The 16,521-nt window shown below is 35.0% G+C and overlaps 2 long non-coding RNA genes and 1 pseudogene across 2 annotated transcripts; 1 reads left to right on the forward strand and 2 right to left on the reverse strand.

Annotated features, from left to right (window-relative positions):
• Nucleotides 1-1,359: 1,359 nt before the first annotated feature.
• Nucleotides 1,360-6,406, reverse strand: LOC111378292. The gene is made up of 4 exons (XR_002699840.1): nt 6,337-6,406; nt 3,325-3,441; nt 2,923-2,995; nt 1,360-2,368 (listed from the first exon to the last, which is right to left on the reverse strand). It is a non-coding gene; the product is annotated as an uncharacterized LOC111378292 (long non-coding RNA).
• On the reverse strand, nt 4,650-6,257 carry LOC111378291. Its single transcript, XR_002699839.1, has 2 exons — nt 5,900-6,257; nt 4,650-5,251 (listed from the first exon to the last, which is right to left on the reverse strand). It is a non-coding gene; the product is annotated as an uncharacterized LOC111378291 (long non-coding RNA).
• A 1,072-nt stretch (nt 6,407-7,478) lies between the features above and the next one.
• Nucleotides 7,479-16,521, forward strand: LOC111378297 (annotated as a pseudogene).

A 16,521-nucleotide genomic window follows, 5' to 3' on the forward strand; every position in this document is an offset into this window, starting at 1 on the left:
ATACAATTGATGAGTTTGTTTTACTCACAAATTTTACACAATTTTAGCTTGATTATTTGCTATATCTTGTGAGTATAGAACATTTTTTATGTGTATGTTAGTGTTGTTTTGAAGATTAGGAAAGGCGATGCAAAAAAGAGGTACTAAAATAGATAAAGAGACCAAAAATAAAGAAATTGGAACACAAAGTCAGCGACTAGACGGTGCATTCGTAGTGCCCAGGCGCTACGAGACATAAAAACAAAGAATTTAACCCGAGAGGCACTGCAATCATAGCACGTAGGCGCTACCCATATTTGTTCGCGGCGCTTAGGTACTGAGTCTTAGTGCTTAGGCGCTGTGCTGGGGTAGTCTAGGGTGCGTTTTTTACCCATTTTGAAGTCCATAAAAATCCTAGTTTCTATATAAATGGGGGCACTTATAAATACAATTTTCTCACTTTTTTGAGGAGATTCACACATTGAGTAACAAGAGAACATAATTGGGAAATCAAAAGAGGAATTCAAATGAGGAAAACATTAAGCAATTGAAGATTTAACATTTGATTGGAAGAGGAAGAAAATCTTGGTGCAAGAATTCTACCTTCTCTTCTACATCTTTACTACAAATCCGATTATGTATTCTAAGAAAATTGATTGCTTTTCTTCCTTCATTATGAGTAGTTAAATTCATTGTTAGGGGGCGAATAATGTAATCAATTGGGATCCTTTATATTTTCTTATTAAGATTCTTGATTTTTACTGTTTCACGTGTTGATTTTACTATAAAGTAAATCCATTAAATTACTTGATCAATAATTTGATGATTTTGGGAATCCTTTACGAATAAAGATATGAGTTTAGGGTTTACACCATGTAGTAAAATCCGATAAATTGGTATAACGACGAGAGATACCTATGCCATTTATTGCGGTCATAATTGAATTCCTAGGACAAAGAACTAATTTAAATAAGTTGAATTTGTATAGAGATATAGAATTTAATTAGTTAAATAGGCTCAATGAGAACTCGAGAGGGATAAATTGAATACAATAGGAAAGTTCAACCGAATACTATATTAGATATGAATCTTACTTTGAGATGTAAAGGTGATCAATAGGTGAATTTAATTTGCCCCTAACGTCCAATCATTATTTGATTTTCAAACCAATTGTGTGTGCATCTTTTTTTTTTTTTTTAGCATTTAGATTAAAATTCAAATCCTACAAATTTTTATTTGTTTTCATCAAATAGTGGTTAAATAAAAATTGAATTACGAGCTAGAATATAGTCCTTGTGGGATTGACAACTTGGACTCTTAGGTCCACTATTACTTGTTACGGTCCGTAAACTTGTGGAAATAAAATTGACAACAACCATCTTATGTAGTCATCCAAAAAATACGATCTGAGGCATCAATACAAAACGGAATGGTCACAATTTGTTTTGCCACAACTAGTAGAAGAGTATATAGTAACTATCCAAAGTCCCACCCAATCTCCTCGAAAAAATCTTGCACCCTCGCAGATGTGGGCTATTTGTGTGGGAAGATGGACACCAACAATTATGTCAGAAGAAAATCTTACCTGTCCCAAGATACAACGCAATATGTGGCTTGGCGTGTGGACCAAATCTCTTCAGTGTCTTCCATATAGGTGAGGCTGAATGAGGAACTATTGTAAGCGACAAATGTGTACCTCTCTTGTAGTTGAACAACAATGAAAAACTAGAGCTCAGAATTATCAGGTACAAATAAATAATATACATTTTGAGATTAAGAGGTATAGGAAGGAATAAACATAAAGGAACTGAATATGGGACCTGTAAATTGCCTAAAAATCATGATTGTGGACAGGAATAAATTAGTGAAGCACAGAATATATGGACCTTCGCACCTATGAGAAGTTGAAAGGGAAGATGGGAGAGAGCACAAGCTCTGAAACTCACCATGAGTGTCAAAAATAGACACATGAGGCAGATCACCACTACTATTAGAGAAGAAATATTTTTCATGTCCACTTTCCTCAGTAGAATTTAAGTAGAAATCTAGTGGCTGAAAATGACGGCGAGCAGATTCTTTCAGTTTATTAGCATCAATATTCATGGCATCTTTCGGGTGGTTACCGTCCTCTCCTAACACTTCTTTGTCATAGGCGAAAGAGGTGTTCAAATAACACTGTAAGGAGGATTTGGCTCCTCCAGCTTCGAAAGCATCATACCCCTTGTAAATTCCATCTGCAGGCATTTCCGATTACTTGGACTCATCAAATGTGTCCAACTCTGTCCATTGTAGCTCTTTTGGAAGTCCAGAATACCAGAGATGGCAAAATGTCAAGCCAACAACCAAATTTGAGATCGGGTCACTCTCAAGGCCACGCTCCTGCATGAGACTGATTTAATATTTTATTATTGGTCCTCAAAAACAATGTTAAAATTCATTAGTCGATGAAAATATTTATTGACTGGCTTTCCACCATCACAACCACAATAATGAAACTTCATTATTTCACAAGTTTAATTGAAAAATATCATATTAAACAGATGTTACTTGAAACATGCTAGCAACAGAAACTTCATTTTGATATCTCAAGAACTCACCTAAGAGTCCAATAAACTTGTAAATTAGTGGTTTGGCCCACTCACAATGTTTTGTCTCGTTCAATAGACTTGCATCTTTTGAGATCTCAAAACCACGAAAAAGACTATAATGTCTAAAAAAGTACTGGTTACAGCCATTTATTTCACATTTTGCAGTGCTCATCCAAGACCAGTATACATTAGAGCTTTCTTGAATTCATCTAAGTGTATTATAGAGTAACACAAGCTCATTCCAGTACTTCTAAATGGACACTAGTTAATGAATAAAGCATTAAATTACTTCAGATCAGATGTATAGAATCTTACAAAAACTAAACTAAAATGTAGTAGAAAACCAAGAAAATACCATAGAGCAGCCATATGCGCATCTTAGTCATTCCATGTGTGAGACAGAAAAGAATTCCAATTGGACGGCAAACCTATCATGTACAGCATTCAGAATTTCAGTATTGCATTAAACTGAATTTGCAAATTAGAATTTACAAAAAAGAAATAACAATACTTTTGTGATTGACATGAACAGAGATTAGGATTGAATCGCCTATCTACACTGGTAGAAAAAATGCCTTTCTCCTTTCATCAAAATAATTACATCATGAAAAACATACAAAGAAGAGAGCAACAAAAAACTACGTTTATGAAATCTAAATCTTAGTATTGCACGAATAGAAGAAGAGATTTATTATCAATTATTTCATGAAGAAAAAACATTTATTTATCATTCAAGAAATATTTTTCTATAGCGTACCTTTGTCGGCCAATTTTTCAGACGCCCAATCTTTTGCATCCACAGTTCATAAACATTTTGGAGTTTTCTTGGGCTGACAGTTTCACCTCTTACATAGTTAAGAATCTCCAGAGCAGCCTGCAAATAATGATAAGTATGCATTCTGCAAACATATACTACTGATATCCAAAAAGAGTTGAACATCTACATATAATTTGGAGGAACACAACCAGAAGCCAAAAGACATTATGTATAAAGGATGATATGAATGAGCCAAAGGGTACTTACATATGGATAAAAGATTTCCAAAACTCTAAAGAGAGGAAGGTCAGAAATCAATCAGTAAGCATATAAATAATAAAAAGTATCAGCTGGCTCTTGCCATATTGTATGCAGAGAGATTATGCATCCTTGTGTGCTATATCATCAAATACTTCAACATATCCAAAGAGGAGAATGGAAATTTAAATTTTTTTCTCATAAAAATAGTTGAACAATCCGTTCTAGCCTCAGTATGAATTGGAGCACTTCAACTTTGACATAATTCCTTCGTGACAAAAATTTTAGCATTGGAATCGCCCAAAATTATGTTCTTTAATCTCATCCATCATAACACAGGACCAAAATCAAGTTCAAGAGATTAAAATCTTGGGTAGAAAACAGAAAGAAAATTTACTTTGATGACTCCCAATACTCAAAAAATGAATTCTTGCAAAAAGGAAGATATACCATGACACATCCCGTCCTAAGACTTAAGACGTGACGTGAGCCGATGATAAGTGCCAGCTAGGCACTGGACCCATCACCAAGGCAAAAGTAGCTAAACTTTAATAATAAAGCTTCATTTGACCAATTAAAATCTTTCTAAACTCCAATAAAATACCAACATAATACTATCATTTGCTCGTTTAACCAAAAACATCCATAACATATACATCAAAACTGCCTCTCAAAAGGATAATAGGAAGCAGTTTAGATTACAATATTACATCATGATCATTGGTGTATATAAATACCAAAATAATTTTCCTCCAATATGATGTAAATATTTTACTTGATGATTACACAATTTCAAACAAAAGAACCTACAATTGGTGGTAGCAATGGCTACAAAACTATCAAAATAATCTCCACCACCGCTTAGTCAACAGCCTCCTATAAGGAAAAGTTCAGGAAAATATGAGATAATAATCCCAGTGAGTGAAGTGCTTAAAAGATGGTTGTACTGTCCTTTGTGTGTAAAGATATATATATATATATAACGAGATGAGTAAGTACATTAGACAATTCAATAATTAAAAACCATAATCTAAACTCCACAAGCTGAACTGTAAGAGAGAAAAATGTAAGCTGAAGACTAATAATCCACTATATAATTAAAATTCACATCAAAATATATATCCCACGTAAACATCTACTAATAATCTGAAAGCCATAAATCATATGTACATAAACCGTCTGATCAATATTCTGTACACGGCCGTAGCCCCTCAGTGGATAAGAGTTACCCTTACACACGGCTGTAGCCCCTCAGTGTATAATGGATAACTTTACCCACGGCCGTAGCCCCTCAGTGGATAAGAGTTACCCTTACACACGGCTGTAGCCCCTCAGTGTATAATGGATAACTTTACCCACGGCCGTAGCCCCTCAGTGGATAAGAGTTACCCTTACACACGGCTGTAGCCCCTCAGTGTATAATGGATAACTTTACCCACGGCCGTAGCCCCTCAGTGCATTAGAGTAAGATAATCACATCAATTATTTTATGATAATTCCAAAACAATCATACTCATTTACTATTTCTCGAAAATAAAGCATTCCATTTAATTAACATGCTTCTATAAAATGAAAAGAAAATCTTCTTTTTGAAAATATAGATTCTTCACTCACAAGTATAGGCTGGACTAACGGGGCTGGTATGCTGTTCCCACGTCCAAATCCCCTCCTGAAACGATCATAAATATAAGCTACTTTAATTCCATCCACATACAATTACAAGGGATTTCTCAATAATAACTCTTTCTTATCATCAAAATAAAATAAAATATATATATATATATATCCCTCAATAAGCTGAGACTTAATATTTATCTTTTTATTTGGTTACTTAAACATACGTTCACTTAATTTTGAATCACTCTACATCCCTCGCTCTTTAATACTAACCTTTCCCGGCTGCCCCGTAAAAATTCAATAAGTTTTTTATGATAATAATCATCCACATTCCTTATTTAAATTCTCTTTTAACTAAATACATAAATCTTATCAAAAGCTCCTTTCTTATATTTTCCATATTCATCCAAAGTGAGAATTCAAGCATAAGATAAGTTATTTTCAACTAATCTAACTTAATAATACCATAAAACAATCACAAGTGAAAATAACAAAAATTCATATATTTCCCCAAATTTTCGGATTTAGCCATATATGACAAAACCCTAATATCTAAACATCATTTTTTCCAATCTACTAGAATAACTAGCTCCAAATACTCAAATATTTAGATTTCTTATCATATTTTTCAAGTATAAGCTATAAATTTAAAACCCTAAACAAAATTTACAAAAACTAAATCAATAATTATTAACCTTACCTCTTGAAGAATTAAATAAACAAGATTGAAGTAGTTGGCACAAGATTTCTTCTTTCTTTTTTCTTTTTCTTCCCTTCTTTTTCTTTTCTTCCCTTTCTTCTCTTCTCTGCATTTCCTCCCGTTCAACACACTTTAGTGTGTGTTAGTGTGTGATTTTTGTGGAAAAGAATGGTCAAAGTTTGAATATAAATGCCACTTGTTCAAAATTGCTAAGGAAGGTCCCTATTCTTTAATAGAATATAACTTTTAAATTCTAAACTTCCAAATATATATAAGTAAATTCTCCACTTTAAATTGTAGCCAATTTAACCCTCATATATGACTAATTATAAAATAAACCCCAATAAAATATTTAATTTCATTTTAGTCCTTAATTGACTTTGACTTTGACTAGTCAACATTTGAATTTTGACTAGAAAATTTGGGTTGTAACATACCAAATACTTGGTGCGATTATGAGATAGAGACTTGTCGTCGACAGTTCCTTTGAGCAGCACGCTAAGCACGCCGGTTGCCTCCCTCCAATTGTGTTGGAGGAGGAGTTTCTCCAACAGCCACCTCACCTTTTTCCTGTGGATGGACTGCAAACTTTCACCCAGGCCGTACTGTAAGCTTCCAATGATTTGCTCTGGGCAATAGCTCTGCTTATTGTTGGCCAATATGATTTCATTTGTTTTTCTCGCCTTCTTCACCATGTCCTCGTCATTTCGTGAGAATTTCTTTGTCAGGGTTTCACTTTCTTGGCTTCCATTGCTGATTCTCCTATCATATTAAAGGTAAAAAATTTGCGAAATAAAAATCTTGAAGTGTGCTGATAAAGAGTGGAAATTTAAAATAACAGAACCCAAGCCAAACGTTTGGCGTTCCGTTTCAAGGTTTTGGGAAGTACCAACTAATATTTTAATTTTTCTTAATGGAACGCGGGAAATTCCTAGTACGTTCTAACGTACATTGGCACTTTTTTATTTTTTATAAATTATTTGTTTTTAATTGAAAAATGAAACAATATCAACTATCAAGGGTTTGATTTTGAATTTGTTGACTCTAAATTAAACGATTTTGCAATTTGTACATCATGAGCATTTCAATTACATAATTACTTAGTCATGTTGATCCCATTTTTTGAAATTTATGTTTTTTTTCAAAATTCGTTTTTAATCACACATTTTATAGTATTCAGAATTTAAATTAACTTTTTAATCACGCATTTCATTAATTCTTATCAAATCTGTTAAATTTTGATTTTTAGCTAAAATAAACAAAGACGTATCTCATGTTTGGTAGGGATTAAAATTCAGATTTTAATTTAAGCCAAAATCAACAATTAATTTTAATCATATATTTCAAGGGATCCACAACATCCAACCACACATTTCATCAACTTTTATTAAAATTTACTAAGAATATGATTTTAGACTCCACCAAATAAGGGATGAATCCTATTTTTGAATTTCATAATTAGGCCTGGGCAAAAAATTCAAAAAACCAACCAAACCAATCAAACCGAACCAACTTGGGTCGGTTTGGGTCATTTTGACACATGTAATTGGTTTGGTTTGATTTTCTTTTAAATAAAACCATGGTTATTTGGTTCGATCATGGTTTGAAGCCTCAAATCGCTGGTTAACCGAACCAACTCAATCTACTTGTATGTTTACCTTTTCTTTAAGAAAAAAAAATATAAAGATAAACCCTAATCTCATAACCATCACGATTTCCTCCAAACTATTATATTGTCGGTAAGTAAATAGTACTAAAAACTTTCTTTCACAAACTCATTATGTTATATTTAGTTTTTTTTTCCTTACTCAGGCAGTCAGGTTACATAATCTACAAAAAGGCAACAAAATCCCTAAGTTTTCTATTAATTTGTCTCTAGTAACCTGATTTTATTTATTAGTCAATAATTCTCGTAATATAAAGTTATTTAGTTATTTTAGTTCTTGTTATCTAATTGGACCCAAACTTGGACAATTTTTTTCTAAATTCAATTTGGACTAAAAGTCCAAATCGACTAATAATCAAACAAAACTGATTTGGTTCGGTTCGGTTCAATTTTAAGAGTTAAAGTGGGTTGGTTTGAATTGAAATTCACCAAAATCGACTAATTTGGTTTTAGTTTCGAGTTGGAGTTGAAACCAACCCAAATCAAACCGCGCCCAAGCCTGATTTTAATTATTTGGAATAATGGTGCCCCAATTGTCAAACCCCATTCATATAGACAAAATACATTAACCTATGTTGGAATAAAATTTCATGAACCGACCTAGACATATGATTCTACATTTTATTTTTTACATGAAAAATTGAAATAAACATCTTCACAATAATGTCCCTGTATATTCTCACCTAACCACCTATGATGTACATATAGTATGTTATGACCAAATACTACATAACCAAATCTCAACATATTTACTTTGAGAATTACAAAAGTATCCACCATACCATTTCAAAAATCATATATAGACAATACATGATTCTCAATATATAATATAATAGATTATAAGATCAAAACAAACTGGCCACAAAACAATCCTACAAATTGTCATCCATGTACATCAAACTTCGGAATCCCATAAGAGGTTCATAGCTAGTCATGTCTTCTATGAAATTTCATGCTCACCTACAATGTAGGAACTACTTAAGCTAATGCCCAATAAGTAAAAATCATGCATATTTTGAGTGTAAATAATATGAGTATATGATGCCATGTCATTTCTTTAAAACACCATGCTAAAATGAATCTTATTCAAATATTTATCAAAGTTAACTCGAAATAATTTCATTTGAAATATTTTCCTTTCATTGGGCCCTTGACCCACTTCCTATTCATCGAATAGAGTTTTGCACAATTTAAATATCAATAATCATCAATCCAATGGCCAATATAATATCGATCAATAGAATGGACCATCCTCTTATGATCATTAGAAGTACATTCCCTTATTGCCCCTATGATCACCCAAGAAGTATCCCACTCGCAATGTCAATAATTATAATATTTTTTTTTATTTTTTTTCTAAATTCAATTTTAATCAGACATTTCATAGTATTCAAAATTTTTATTAACTTTTCAATCACTCATTTCATTAATTCTTGTCAAATATGTTAAAAAATTTATTTTTTAGATAAAATAAACAAAGACTCATCCCATGTTTGGTAAGGATTAAAAATCGGATTTTAATTGAAGTCAAAGTCAACAATTAATCTTAACCATATAGTTCATGGGATCCACAATTTTCAACCACACATTTTGTCAACTTTCATCAAAATTTACTAAAAATATAACTTTAATCTCCACTAAATAAGGCCAATGCATTCTATCTCACCACGTGACTCTTTGTACTTTTGAATTTGAATTATTTCAAATTTTGGTGCACCAACTGATCATTGCTATGTATATGTGAATATAATCATTAGTTTCAATGAAGATAAAGAGCATGCATTGCTAAGAGTGTAAAATACCATATTTTCCCCTCTTAACTATTGCATTCATGTGATTATATTATGCCAAAATGCACTCATTACTCTTATATTTTGGTTTAGGTTGCATTTTGGTGAAAAAGATGAAATTCGAAAGAAACAAGTGAAAAATGACCAAAGTAGAAGAGAACGAAAGTTCGGGGACTAAAGTGCAAATGATCCAAACTTGTGTCTAAGATTATGATGAAGATTCGGAAGTGTTAGAGGTCAAGTGGATGAGGAAAGAAGTCAAAGGGATGAAATAACGTCAAAGTTTGATCAATACATCAATTTCCAATCGAAAACTAACACACCAGTTTTTAGTCTCATTTTGGGACCCATTTTTGACATGGAAGATGATCGAATTGAGAGATGACCTCTGAATAAAAATTGTGACCCTTTGAGTTAGCTATCCAATGCAACTTGAATCACCTCAATTGGACATCGGAAAATAAAGTTATGATTAAAACACTAAAAACTGTCTGGCGGAACCATGCGGTCGCATGCTTTTCTACTATGCGGTCACACACACCTATACCGAGAATTGAAGAGGCTGAAAGTGCATAACCATGCGACCGCAATGACAATAACCATGTGGTCGCATAGTGTTTTTGGGCGGCCGAATCTCACTTTCCTTATACGATTGAATCTTTTTTGGTAACCTAATTTTCACGGGATATAAATGCCCAGAACGAAGGCAGACGCCCTCAAACCTATTTCTTTCATCTTGGTGCTCAAGAAGCTCCATGGAAAACTAAGGAACTTGGTGAAGCAACGAAGGATCTCAATCGGTTTTGGTGATTTCGACATTTTTAATTCATGTAATTGAGTTTTTCATTATTAAAACAATTTTAGAATCGAATTTCCATATCTTGAATATGTTTTTGATATTAGTTTAACAATTATTATAATTTCCATTGATTCAGACATGCTTTCTCTATCGATTATTCGAAATACTTGTTGAATTACAATTTGAATTATTTATTGTTGAGATTATTTTAACTTTTATCAAATCCTTCATAGATCTAGCCATGTTCCTTCTATCGAATGATTGAAATAATTGTTGAATTTTAATCTTAATATCACTTTATTGGCGAATTTTAATCAAATCCTTCATAGATCTAGCCATGTTCCTTCTATCAAGTGATTGAAATAATTGTTGAATTTTAATCTTAATATCACTTTATTGGCGAATTGATTACTGTCTTATGCTTGATGTATATGGTCGATCTTTGATCTTGTTCCAATAAAAAAATGTGCGAATGTGTAATAGAAAATCTAGATTCTAGCAATATAATTGGAATTAAATTGGACTTTATTGTTAAATCTTCCAATTAGAGAGTTAGGAAGAAAATCTCTAATTGAGGAAAAATACATGAATTATTGATGTCGATTGATCCAATCCAATGGGGGAATTCCGACGCTTCACCTATGTCGCATATTGATAATTAATTTTTATTCCAAGTGACAAATCATTCCCACATAAAATTACAAAAACCCTAGTTTGTTTGATTTTTTGAGAAAATTTCTATCTCCCTGTGGATACGACACCCCAAAGCTGTACTACAATCATCGTGTTATACTTTAGGCGTAATCAAATTTTGGCGCCGTTGTCGGGGAGACGGTACAATTAATCAATGGATGGACCGAAAAAGGGTGACATCGTTCCTTTTCCTTTATTTTTATTTGATTTAATTTTATTTTTTTAGTGTTATTTTTATTTTGTTTTCACATTTTCTTTGTTTTTGTTTTTTTGTTTTTTTTGTGTTTGATGAGCAGGGATCGAGGCAATCAAGGGAGTTCTACTGGAACACCTTATCCAGTGTTTGAATCTCAATATAACCCTTATTTTGCTACTGCATCAATTGCCACGAACACCTCAACACATAACACTATGTCTGATAGTGAACACGGCGATGCGCCTTATAGGACTTTGCATGATTATTTGCGCCCCACACATACATCCACACAATCATGCATAATGTTTCCGCCCAATATGCCATGTATGGAACTAAAACTAGGAATGATTCAACTTCTTCCCACTTTTCATGGACTTGACAGTGAAAACCCATACGTGTATATTAGGGAATTTGAGGAGGCAGTTGCAACCTTCCACAATCAACATGGTACAACGGATGGAGCCAGGTTAAAATTTTTCCCATTTTGACTTAAAGAGAGAGCAAAAACCTGGCTATATTCGTTGAGACCACGTTCAATTGGTGCATGGGCTGAAATGACGCAAGCATTTTTTAATAAATACTTTCCCCACCATAAGACTAGCGCCCTTAAGAAGCAAATCTCATTTTTTACCCAAAAGGATAGTGAGACCCTATATCAGGCCTGGGAGAGATTTAAAGAGCTACAAGCCCTTTGTCCTGACCATGGTTATGAGAGCTGGCGTATAGTTAGTTACTTTTATGAGGGATTAACACCTAGGGAACGTCAATTCGTAGAGATGATGTGTAACGGTGATTTCCTGCAAAAGGATCCGGATGAGGCCATAGAGTATCTAGACGATCTTGCTGAGAAAGCTCATACTTGGACAGGACCTAGCCCTACTGATAGTACCAATAGGCCACGACCTCCAGGAAACCCCACTAGTACAGGTATCTATCAACTTAGGGAAGAAGATATTCTTAAGGCCAAAGTGGAAGCCCTTACTAAGGAATTTGAGACCTTGCGTGCTAAAGGCTCTAAACCTGCACAAACTGTTTCACGTGTTGAATCTTTGGAACCTTGTTTTGTGTGCGGTGGAGTAGATCACCTAGCCCAAGAGTGCACCACTTTAATTGAGATGAGAGAGGTTTATGAGAAACATTGTAATGCCTTAGGCACATATAGGAAGCCCTATTCTCCTTTCTCCGAATCCTATAACCCAGGGTGGCGTAATCATCCCAATCTCAGCTGGAAATCTGAAAACCAACAAACTACCCAATCAAATAGAACTTACAGTGCACCATCATATCAACCCACACCCTCTAGGAACTCTTTAAAAGATACCCTACATGCATTCATAGAGGCACAAGGTAAGACTAATCAGAAGTTTGAGACTATGATTAACTAGGTAGTGGAGGAAAATAAGGAGATAAAAAATCATGTGTCTAAATTGACCAATGCCTTAACTGTGGGGGAACGTGGAAAATTTCCAGCACAAGCTCAACCTAATCCTAAGGGACGGCATATGGCTCAAACCTCAGGTTCAGGAGAGAGTAACCTTAAGGAAGCAAATGCCATCACCACTCGATCTGGGAAGGTTATAGAACCAATTTCAAAACCTAGGGAAAATGAAAAGGAGTCTAGTGAGTCTGAAGAAAGTAGCCCTAGTGATGAGGCAGTAGGAAATCCATCGAGGGTACCTTTTCCACAAGCCCTTAAGCTTAGCCCAAAATCAGTCAATCAACACAATGAGATCCTAGAACACCTTAGGCAAGTAAAAATCAATCTTCCACTCTTGCATGTAATTTCACAAGTTCCTACATATGCAAAAGTCCTTAAGGACTTGTGCACTATGAAGAGGAAACACATTGTCAAGAAGACTGCCTTCTTGACCGAACAAGTGAGTGCTGTGATTGAATAAAGGATCCTATCGAAATATAAGGACCCTAGTTGTCCAACTGTTTCCTGTGTCATTGGGAACCATGAGTTTGCACAAGCTCTCCTTGATCTGGGAGCCAGTGTTAATCTCATGCCCCATTCCATATACTTACTATTAGGTCTTGGTGAAATTAAACCCACTTCTGTGGTTCTACAACTAGCTGATAGATCCACTATAAGACCTAGGGGAGTAGTTGAAGATGTGTTGGTTCAAATTGATAAATTCTACTACCCCGTTGATTTCTTAGTCTTGGATGTGAAGGTTGATGTTAATGTTGATTCTAAAATTCCTATTATTCTTGGTAGACCTTTCCTCGCCACAGCTAACGCCCTTATAAATTACAGGAATGGTCTAATGAAATTGTCTTTTGGGAATATGACTCTAGAAGTCAACATTTTCCACATTACGAAGCAATCAATGGAAAGTGATGAGTGCCACCACACACATATGATTGAGGCACTCACTCAGGAGGAGGCACTTGAGACTACAAATTCTGGCCCCTTAAATCTTTTTCTTTTGAATTCTGCAATTCCAGCAAGTGTTAATGATGAAGAATATGCTAACATTTGTGCTATTTTTGCAAAATTTCAGGACTATGGGATATCACCATGGCAACCCAAATTTGAAGAATTGCCAGAAAGGACGGGCGGCCAGCAACGATCAAGCATTGAGAGCCCCAAACCAGATTTGAAACCGCTACCCCCAGGATTGAAACATGAATTCCTTGGACCAGGTGATACTTTTCTTGTAATTATTTCTTCAGAATTGGATGCATTACAATGTGAGAAACTTTTAAACATTCTGAATGAACACAAATCTGCATTAGGTTGGACCATAGCTGACATTAAGGGTATTAGTCCTCTAATTTGCTCACATAGGATTCATTTAGAAGAAGAGCCACCCCTAAAAGAGACCCACAGCGTAGGATAAACCCGATAATGAAAGAAGTTGTGAAAAATGAAGTGCTGAAACTGTTAGATGCAGGTATCATTTATCCTATTGCAGATAGTAAATGGGTTAGTCTTACACAGGTAGCCCCTAAAAGGTCTGGTGTCATAGTGGTAAAAAATGAAGTAGGTGAAATGGTCCCAACAAAAACAGTGACTGGATGGCACATGTGCATTGATTATAGGAAGTTGAATGCTGCCACCCATATGGACCACTTTCCCCTCCCCTTTTTAGACCGAATCCTGGAGCGTGTGGCTGGCCATCCTTTTTACTGTTTTCTGGATGGCTACTCTGGTTATTATCAAATTGAAATAGCCTTAGAAGACCAAGAGAAAACCACATTTACTTGCCCATTTGGTACTTATGCATTTCGTAGGATGTCATTTGGACTTTGTAACGCCCCTGCCACATTCCAAAGATGTATGATAAGCATATTTATTGACATGATAGAGGAGAGCATGGAAGTTTTCATGGATGACTTGACAGTGTTTGGAGTCTCGTTTGATGCATGCCTATTTAACTTGAAGAGAGTTTTGACCCGGTGTGTGGAAAAAGGATTAGTTTTGAATTGGGAGAAATGTCATTTTATGGTACCTTCAGGAATTGTCTTAGGACATGTAATTTCTTCTAAAGGAATAGAGGTCGACAAATCAAAAATTGAACTGATCTCCAAATTGCAAACACCTAAAATCGTCAAAGACATAAGATCATTTCTAGGTCACGCAGGTTTTATAGGAGGTTTATATAGAACTTTTCATCCATATCCAGACCCTTGTGTAACCTTCTAAGTAAAGAAGCCAATTTTGAATGGACCCCAGAATGCCAAGAGGCATTTAAAACACTGATTAACAAGCTCACTTCTGCACCGATCATGCAACCACCTGATTGGTCCCTATCGTTTGAAATTATGTGTGATGCTAGTGATTATGCGGTAGGTGCTGTACTGGGACAACGAAGAGAGGGTAAAACTTTTGTCATTTACTACGCTAGTAGAACTCTTAACAGTGCTCAGATGAACTATTCCACAACTGGAAAAGAGCTACTAGCTGTGGTCTTTGCACTCGACAAGTTTACTCCCATTACAATTTTCACAGATCATGCAGCCCTTAAGTACCTTCTTGCAAAGAAGGATACTAAGGCGCGATTAATACGGTGGATATTGCTTTTGCAAGAATTTGACATCACCATCAAGGACAAGAAAGGAGTGGAGAATGTCGTAGCAGACTACTTATCAAGGCTAACCTTTGAAGACACTACAAACACCTTGCCAATAAGAGATGAATTCCCAGATGAAAATTTATTTTCTGTCTCTTCTTTACCATGGTTTGCTCACATTGTGAACTACTTGGCTGCAGGTGAAATCCCAAAGGAGTGGAGTACAAAGGATAAGAGGAAGTTTTTGGTTCAGGTACGTAATTTTTATTGGGATGACCCATGTTTGTTTAAGTACTGCCCCGACCAAATCTTAAGACGTTGTGTCCCCAATGAAGAAATACCTAGCATACTTAGTTTCTGTCATACTCAAGCATGTGGTGGCCACTTCTCTATAAAAAAGACTACTGCAAAAATTCTACAATGTGATTTTTATTGGTCTACCTTGTTCAAAGACACTAATACCTATTACAGAACCTGTGAAAGATGTCAAAAATTAGGTGCCGTGTCTCGACGTAATATGATGCCTTTAAACCCCATTTTAGTGATAGAAGTGTTTGATTGTTGGGGGATTGACTTTATGGGCCCCTTTCCACCTTCTTTTGGTTATCTATACATTATTGTGGCAGTGGATTATGTGTCTAAATGGGTAGAGACAGTCGTTTGTAGAGCTAATGACAATAAAACGGTTATTAAATTCCTCAAAGAAAATGTCTTGTCTAGGTTTGGTACACCACGTGTCATTATTAGTGACAGAGGCACACACTTTTGCAACCGTTCATTCGAAGCACTAATGAAAAAATATGGAGTTATTCATAAAATCTCTACTGCTTACCACCCCCAAACTAGTGGACAGGTAGAATTGGCTAATAGGGAAATTAAACAAATTTTGGAAAAAACGGTGAATCCTAATCGTAAAGATTGGTCTTTAAGATTAAGTGATGCACTTTGGGCTTACCATACTGCTTTTAAGACTTCCCTAGGCATGTCACCATATAGACTTATTTTCGAAAAGCCTTGCCATTTACCTATGGAGCTTGAACACCGAGCATATTGGGCTATTAAACATTTTAATTTCGACCTAGAGAAGGGAGGTAAGATTAGGAAATTTCAATTGGTTGAGTTAGAGGAGTTGAGAAATGAGGCCTATGAGAGTTCTAGAATCTACAAGGAAAAAATGAAAGATTTTCATGATAAAAACATTTTGAGAAAAACTTTTGAACCAAATCAAAAAGTATACCTGTATGATTCTAGACTCTACAAGCATCCTGGAAAACTTCGTTCTAGGTGGACTGGCCCCTTTGTGGTATTACGAGTCTTTGAAAATGGAGCGGTTGAAATTGAGGATCCTAATGATGGTAGAGTGTTCAAAGTGAATGGACAGCGTCCCAAAATAGCTTTTGGGCAATCGGTGCCTGCAGTGGAAGAAATTCCCCTTGCAGACCCTGTTTACCACCCTTAG

This window comes from Olea europaea, unplaced genomic scaffold (genome assembly GCF_002742605.1).
Source record: "Olea europaea var. sylvestris unplaced genomic scaffold, O_europaea_v1 scaffold180, whole genome shotgun sequence".
Classification (NCBI taxonomy): Eukaryota; Viridiplantae; Streptophyta; class Magnoliopsida; order Lamiales; family Oleaceae; genus Olea; species Olea europaea.